We start from the raw sequence: 8272 nt of genomic DNA on the forward strand, positions 1-8272 counted from the left end.
GTGCCACCCAGGCTGGTGGAGAGGGAGCCCTGCTCTACTGCACCCCCTCTTTCTGGTGCCACCAGATGTGCTTTTCACCAAACCTGATGTGAACAGTGCTTGGCAGGAGGTGCAGGGCCTCCCTTCAGTGTCCCTTGCTGCTTCTGGGTTCTCTGGCCCATTCCCAAGGGACACTGTCCTGTCCTGTGCATGGTCTCCCTCATTACCCCATGTCAGTAAGGGACATCTAATAAACCTGGCACGGTCAGGTGACACTGCCCCGCCCTCAGCCATCACGCTCACCTGTCATCGACATCTCTTAGGTCCGTTTAGATAAATGATTGTTCCTGATGTGAGTTTTTAGACTTATTATGTGCAGTAATCTCTTTGGAACCTGACCTTGTTTCCCTCTAACATAGCCCTGGGAGGTGGGGAGGGGCAGGTGAGAAGGAACCTCAGTAGCACTCATAGGACACAGGGATGAACCAGGGTCCCACTAGGGCAGGTGAGGAAGCTCCAGGCTAGTGATACAGACTTGGGAAAAAGGTTTCATCTCTTTGTGCCTCAGTTTCCCAAGATGTAAGATGACAAAAAGAAAATACATGCAGTCGCGACTGTGAAGCTCTGGGACCCACGCCCTGGGGGAGGCTCTGGGGAAGTCCCGTTGGGAACACACTGCAGGTCTCCACTGTGAAGCTCTGGGACCCCACCCTGCGGGAGGCTCTGGGGAAGTCCTGTTGGGAACACAACCACTGGGAGACAGGGCGCTGCCCAAAGTCACAGCATCTGCTTGTGTCCACCACACCTTAACACACCCAAACCAGTGTATGTTCTCCACGTCTCTCACATAAAGTATCCTCATCACACCAACCTGGCCATGGGCTGCCTTGGAAGGGGCACAGGGGCAAGAGGGTTTGCAGGACTCTGGACTCACGGTGGGATTACAGACCAAGAGCCCAAAGAGGCCTGGTCACACAGCTGCTGCTGAGCTGGTTGTGTTGGCGTCACCCTCCACGGGAGTGTCACCCTCCACATGTGCCACTCTGCTGTCCCTCACTTCCTTGATCTTTTCTCCCTGATTCATCTCTGGCTCCTGCCACCAGCGGTAACAGTCAAGAGGGGACCCTCTGGTCCGTTCTCCTCCTCGTCTTGGTTAATAGGAGTGCCTCCCCCACTCACATATCGTCTCTCAGATGCCCTACTGGACATCACTTTCCATCCTCCCATCTTTGTCTGGCCAAGGGATGACAGCATGTGCCACTGGCAGGCCCTGAAAAGACAGCTGCCCTTCCTCTTCCTCCTCACATCTCCAGGGGGCTGCAGCAGGGCCCGTGGGCAGGGGCAGCATTGCTGATGACTGGATAACAAGACAGAGTGGTCCGAGTCCCTGTGACCTCCTGGGGAAGAACTGTCTTCCCCCTGCCCTCAGCTGCTGCCAGCCCAACTGCACAGGACAAGGTCTGCCACCTCCCTCATTTACACTGTGGCCACTGGGTCTGCACTGGTGAGTTAAGCCACTCTCCAAGGTCACACACACCTCGCTGGTGACACTCCCATCCTGACCACCCTGAACCACCTGTGACCCTTGGCACACAGGACTTGTGCTCCAAGAACCACTCTGCAGATGTCCTTGGTCCCGATGGGAAGCTGTCTCCTCCACCTCACTGTCCAGAACCCCTGAGTCACCTCTCCCTCCCCAGCCCCTTAACCGCCTTGCCCTTCTCCACTTCCACTGCTGTTACTGTCTCCCGACAGCCCAGCCTGGCTGCCCCCACCCTGGCCCACTCTGCACGTGGAGCTTGGTAGGGACATGCTGCACCCAAAGTCCCACGTTCTCACTCTGAAAGTGTGGCCGTGATCTTACAGGGCCACCCGAGGGCTTGGCTCATCTGCTTCCCTGTCCAGGCCCGTGTTTCACATCATCCCTGGTCCCCTCCAGCCTTCTTCCCTCTCCCAGCCCCATGCAGTGCCTCAGTGGCAGCCGCCTGCCCCAGTAGCCGGCCTGCCCCGGCACCTGTGCCCCTGTGCTCTGCCTCCCCTCCCCTCACAGTAGGCAGATGGCCCTGATGGTTCTAGAAAAGCCTCCACATGTACTACTTTTCCTGTAAGTCTCCTTTCTGGCCTGTACTGATGAGTGTCACTTCCCCGAGGCCCCTCTGCCTCTACCTCTCGTGGTTTTTCTTTCTGGCCTGGAGGGATCTAGAGCCAAAGACACCCCAGTATCCTCCATGTCCTGCTGTCTATGCCAAACTCGTGTGCAGTTCAGCAAGTTCTGACTAGGACATTGTGTGCTCAGAAAAAGGCTCAATTCAGCGGCAAAGAGTCAGTCAAGGGATGTTGGCATTGGTGTGTCCTGACAAGCATGTAGAAATCGTTAGACTGAGGCTGCCCCAAATTCACCCAGGTCAGATCGAAAGATTATTGTCAGGCCATTTCACCAGGGGCGAGGCCCCTCCCATATGCCGTTGTCCCTCTCTGGTCCATGAACACAGCCCCCACCCACTCGGCCACCCCCCAAAAGATCTCTGACGAGGGAGCTGTGAGGGGCCGCCCTGGGAGATCTTGTGCCACCCCTGAGATAGAAATATGTTTATCTCACATTTTATAATGTTTGCTCTGTCCCCTGAGAGAGAAAACTTTGAGATAATGCAGCAGCCTCTCTGTGGACCCAGTGTCCTTTCCTAGCTGGGAGGGTCTTAAGGAGGACGAGGGGGTCTCCCCTTTTCTTGTTCTGTCCCCAGCAAGTAGCAGCAGCCTGATCACAAGTGGGGCTTAGTGGGTTCCTATCTTAGAGCAGAACAAGATCTCCGGGGCCACTCTCCCAGCTCCTCATCAAAGTTCTTTTCATGAGGTAACTGTGTGGACGTGGGCTGTGTTCATGAGCCAGACAGGGACAACAGGGTGTGGGTGGCGGCCTCGTGCCTGTTGAAAACTGTGGGCCATGGTGCTGACTGCCCACCTACCAGGGCCCAACCCCGCCTTCCCCACCCGGACTGTGACCCGGGCAGCAGCAGCACCTGCCCTCAGGGGAGGTGGGGAGTCCACATAACAAGCTCTCGGATGCAACAAACACTTTTTGGGCAAAAAGGAGAAACAAATTCACACCAGTTATTTATTTAGTCTGTGAAGCAAAACTGTCAATGATGAAACATACAGTAATGGACTTGCATTACATAGACTGATCCTTGTGAATTAGGGGTTTATTTTATTATTTTATTTTAGCAATTGACTTGGGAGCATAGACTTTAATTTCCAATGTTGCTTTGTTTTTCCTCAGAAATAGAAAACCTATTTCTGTCTTGTCCAGGATACTGACAATATTTTGTTCCTGATTAAGTGAACAGAAAACTCAGGTTCCAATCTTCCAATGAGGAAAGTGTGTCTCTTTCCTGTCTGACCCTGTCCCCTGTGAAGCTTCTGTGGCCACGGTGCTCATCTCTAGCTCTGCTCTAAGCAGCCTGGCAGGGCTGAAGTCCCCATGCCGAGCATGTACAAAGTGCTCGTCCCTCCCCAGAGCTGCGGCTGTGGCTGACTTCAGTGTCAAGTTTCCGTAGGGGGCAGGGGGCGTGTTTCATGTTTAACTTTCAGGAGGGCCCCGAAAAGATTGGGAAGTGGAAGCCTCAGTTTGACATCTTCATCCACAGCCTTCTCATTTTTAATTCACTGAAAAGGGAAACCTGCCCTGCTGGACAAGTGGCCTGAGTAGCGTCTCCAGCTCCTCACGTTGGATTCCTGTAATGCTACTGGGTGGTTAGGAGGATGGGCACCCTGAGTCACACCTGTCCGCAGGGTATAGGCTGTCAGAAACCATGAGTCTCCTGGCTGGAGGAAGCTCTTAAAATATCCACACGGCTTCAGCTAGCAGGAGCATCCTGGTGAAATAATTCTGAACCACCCCTCTAGGCTGGAGGCAGCCAGTTTTGCCCCCCACACTCCCGCTGCTCCTCAGGGGGGGCCCCTGCACCGTCCATGCGGCAGACAAGGGCGTGCCCTCCCACGGCTCTCCCGCCTCCATCTGCATTTTCGCTTGAATCAAGCGTTTTTATCACTTGGTTCTGAAACATGAATTATAAATCACACAAGTATTCACTTCCTTTATGCTCTTGGGCTTATCTGAATGGAGGGGCTCTTGGCATTATTTATCTTAACTCTCTAGTTTTCTAAGCATAAATACTTCCCTGGACAGTGGATGGAAGTTTCCAGAGGAATTGCTTCCAGATGATGGTCACGGGACGCTTTTCCTCCCTTCTCAGTATTTTTCTAGGAGTGCAGAGTAAGAGTCTGAGTAAACCACAGCCGGACCATATGCTTCGTTTTTCCTCTTAGGAGTCCATAAAAGTGGAGGCCACCTCCACTCGGTATCCAGGTGGTTAACTGCCTATACCTTGGTGGTTTCCTACAAACCTGTTAGCAGAGCTGTTCCTTTTACAACCAAGGTGTGCAGCGCAGTAACCATGTCCCCACGCCTACAAGCTGCAGAAACGGAGGGTACAGCTGAGCACAGCCGCCCTGTCGCCAGGGCTCTCCTTCAGGGAGGCGCTCACACTCTCAGCAACAGGAACGGGAAGAGTGGCATCTTCTTTGACATTTTTTGTCTCTGGTCTCTTTTAGATGTGAGCCTTGAAAATAATGAGCACCTGCTAGTATACGGGTTGCCAAGGGAACAGAAGGAAGCCTGGTTCCTTAGGCAGGATCTACACAGGACAGGGTTTTACTCACAGAAGCGTGGCTGTGCACAGTTGGGTCATCTGGTCACCCACATAACTGAGCGTGTGCACCTGTCAGGATGGCCCTGCATGAGGCCTCACAGCCCCACCCGCCCCAGGCTAGAAGAAGCCCAGCTCATGCGGTCTTTGCAGGGTTCTACAAAGGGTAGCCAGTACCCCCATAGCCCTGCTGCTATGTCAACAGGTTTTCTGGAACTCGGGGGATTGTATTGGAATGCTTCCAGTTTTAGCAAATCAGCTTTATACCCATTCCTCTTGAAGCTGTCCCACAGTGACATCGGACCCCTGCTGAGAGCCACAGAGGACAGTGAGTGGCACTTTCCTGCTCGTCCTTTCTTTTGCTCAGGGCTGCTGGGCGCTGGGCTAGCACACTTGCAGGTGAATTGCGTAACCATGAGGAGGAACTGGTAGAACTGTTCCAGGTCCTTCTCCAGGTCCCAGTGGTCCCCCTTTTTGTGCTGGGAGGGAGCACAGCTACAGGGAGTGAAACCCTGAGGGACCCTCCTCTCCCTTGGATGGCCTGTCCCTACCACCATCCCCCAGTGAAGGGGCATCCAAACCTTCTCCATTTAATCAGGGACACCAGAATTACGGTGGCATCTCAAAAAGGAAGGTCTTCAGGGAGCTTTTCAGCTACGGTGTGCCATCCCCTGATCAGGTAGCAATCCCAGGTATGAAAGACAGTGTCCTGCTGTGTCTCTCCTGAGAGGAACGTCACTGCACACACACACACAGTGAATCTGCAAAGTATTTACACAGGTGCAGACGTTGCTAACACGCACCTCTACTGACAGGAACAGGTGCAGACAGACTAAGCCCCAGAGCCTGACGACTTTGACTGCTTTCCTACGTTACTGAAGGGCCGCCACAGACATCCTGGCAGAAGGAGCAGGGCCGTAGACCATCCTTTGCTGGATGCAAATGTGGCTTCTCACACTTAGGAGTTTCTGTGTGTGTTTTTGTAAAATATTTTATACTTCATGATTTGTATACTTGTTTCTTTTTCTTTGTTTTGTTTTAGGGCACGTGTGATTCTGTTATTTATTTACTTCTTTTTAAACACTATTTTTTACCCAGAAGCTTTAGATTCATAGCAAAGTTGAGCAGAAAGTACAGAGAGTCCCCATATACTTCTTGGGCCCAAACACTGCCCCCATCAACACCTCCCCCCCCCCAGATGTCCATGTGTTACAGTTGGTGACAAGTCACCTTTGCCCAGAGTCCATCATGTATGGGACGGCTTGTTCTTGGTACCACACATTGCATGGGCTTTGACAAATGTGTGGTGACAAGTATCCACATGCACTGCCACTCAGAGCAGTGTCACTGCCCTCAAAATCCTTGGTGCTTCACCTGCCCAGCTCCCCCACCCCACAGCCACTGGGCTGTAACTGTCTCCATAGTGTAAATTCCAGAACACTGTATTGTTGGAATCACAGGGTGTGTAGCCTTCCCAGGCTGACTTCTTTCAGTGACAGGCATTTGGGGACACTCCTGTGTCTTTTTATAGCTCATTTCTGCTTAGCCCTGAATAATAGACCATTGTCTGGAGGCCAGTTATCCAGTCACCTATTCAAGGACGTCCTGGTTGCTTTATCCTTAGTATATTTTCAGGATTTTTTTTATACATATATAACCTTTTAGCTATATGAGTGAAGGCAGAAAGATACCTTGGGAACTTAGAAATACTGCTTTTCAGGAAACTTGGAGGGTTATTTGGGCTAAATAATTAAAACTTTAATAATAATTTCATTATTCTGGTCTCCGGGCCTCATTGCAATTGACTCTAAAATCAGCCAAGTTCCCCCACACTCAGCATAATTGTCCTCCAGGAATTCCAACCATGGCATGTGCTTCTAATACTTTAGAATAGGGATATAAAGCAGGTAGATGATAGATAAAGGAAATTATAAATATCCGTTCTCACAGCATCAGTGAACGTGTAATACTAAGTGCTTTCTGAAGCATTTTTTGAAAACTGAAAAGCAGAAGCGTCATTCAGAATCAGGACTTTTTCTGTGAGGGAGGCCACAGTAAGTTGTTTTTAGACAACAATTAAGGACTCTTGCTTTATTCCCTGATCCATGAACCATTTGGAAGAGTGATTCTGCATTTCCACATGTATGGAAGCTGCAGGATAATTTTTCTATTATTTCAAATGTCCATATATTGAGATCAAAAGAAGAGTTAAAATTATCTCATTTTTGGCATTTTTGAGACTTCCTCTGTGGCTGAGGGACAGGACTTTTTCTAAATATTTCCCATGGGAATAAAGAAATGTGTGTTCTGAGTAAGGTAATTTGTATGACAATTAGATCAAATTCCTTAGTTGTTTATTTGAATTTGTTAAGTTTAAATTTTATCTATTTCGTATATGTTTCCAAGTTTATTAAAATCTCATTCAGATTGGTTATTTTCAATTTCTTCGCTAATTCTACTTTATAATTTAAACTTCCACTGAATGCTGTTAGACAGGTTCCCAGTTTACGCCTGAATTGTTGTGAGTATCAGGTAATGGCATCCTTCTGTCTGATGTTGCTTTCCAATCAGAGTCCATTTTGTCTGAAATTAACATTACGGTACCAGCTTCGGCTTGTATTTTTTAGCGGCCTGGTTGACATTTCTTAATTCTTTTTATTTTTAACTGTGTCATTAGGTTTTCTGTGTGTGAGTAAATAGTGTTCTGCTGGATTTTGATTTTGTCGAGTCAAGAATGTATCTTTTGTGCATAAGCATAATCTTGTGTATGAAGATTGGTTCTGTTACGTCTGGACTCAGGCCCACCAGTTCATGTGTGTCTGCTGATCATGTCTTCTCTTCGTATCCGAGTGTTTGATGCCTTGCCATTTTCTTTCTTTTTTTCTTTCTTTATTTCTTTTTTTTTTTTTGTAGTTTTGGCCGGGGCCAGGCTTGAACCTGCCACCCTGGTATATGGGCAAAAACATGGAACACTTCATGAATTTGCATGTCATCCTTGCGCAGGGGCCATGCCAATCTTCTCGGTATCGTTCCAATTTTAGTAAATGTGCTGCCGGAGCCAGCACCTGCCATTTCCGAATGTATTTGTAGAACTGGCAGAATCCCTTTTATTCTTTTTCGTGATAGATTATCCTTCTGTGACACCACTGCTTTCTGGTCAACATAAATAAAAGAGCCCACACTATACATTAGTATAACTTCTGAAATATCCAAGATTAATGACACATCTTAAAACTCTTAGAAGTAAGTCATTTATACAAAACGCTAAGTGAACTATGATGACCTTAAACTGGAGCTTAAACCATTTTCAGATCAAGTAGGTATTTTGCTAGCACTTTCCACGTGCATTCTTTCAGGAGTCTTAGGCGGAGTTTGGTGTGAGGCTGCAGACAGCACACAGGAGACACACGTGACACACGTGACATGTGGACGGTCTTGGGGAGGACAGGCCCAGGGCTCCAGGGCAGGGCCCTGACTAGCACAGTGGGGCATCTGCACCTGCACCTGGGGTGCTGACCCCAGAAACAGGACCCCCAAACAGAGAACACTTCCCTAAGGGGTAAGAAAACTAGTTTCATTTTTCTTTT

General features: G+C 49.3%; 1 protein-coding gene and 1 non-coding gene across 2 annotated transcripts in view; one reads left to right on the top strand and one right to left on the bottom strand.

Annotated features, from left to right (window-relative positions):
* Window positions 1–8272, top strand: part of ADAMTS16 (ADAM metallopeptidase with thrombospondin type 1 motif 16) — a 131327-nt gene that overhangs the window by 90071 nt on the left and 32984 nt on the right. The gene's annotated exons all lie outside the window — the stretch shown is intronic.
* LOC111721826 lies at window positions 7644–7750 on the bottom strand. Its single transcript, XR_002770838.1, has one exon. It is a non-coding gene; the product is annotated as a U6 spliceosomal RNA (small nuclear RNA).

The sequence above is a fragment of the Otolemur garnettii genome, unplaced genomic scaffold (assembly GCF_000181295.1).
Source record: "Otolemur garnettii isolate 467f Iridium unplaced genomic scaffold, OtoGar3 scaffold00188, whole genome shotgun sequence".
Taxonomy (NCBI): Eukaryota; Metazoa; Chordata; class Mammalia; order Primates; family Galagidae; genus Otolemur; species Otolemur garnettii.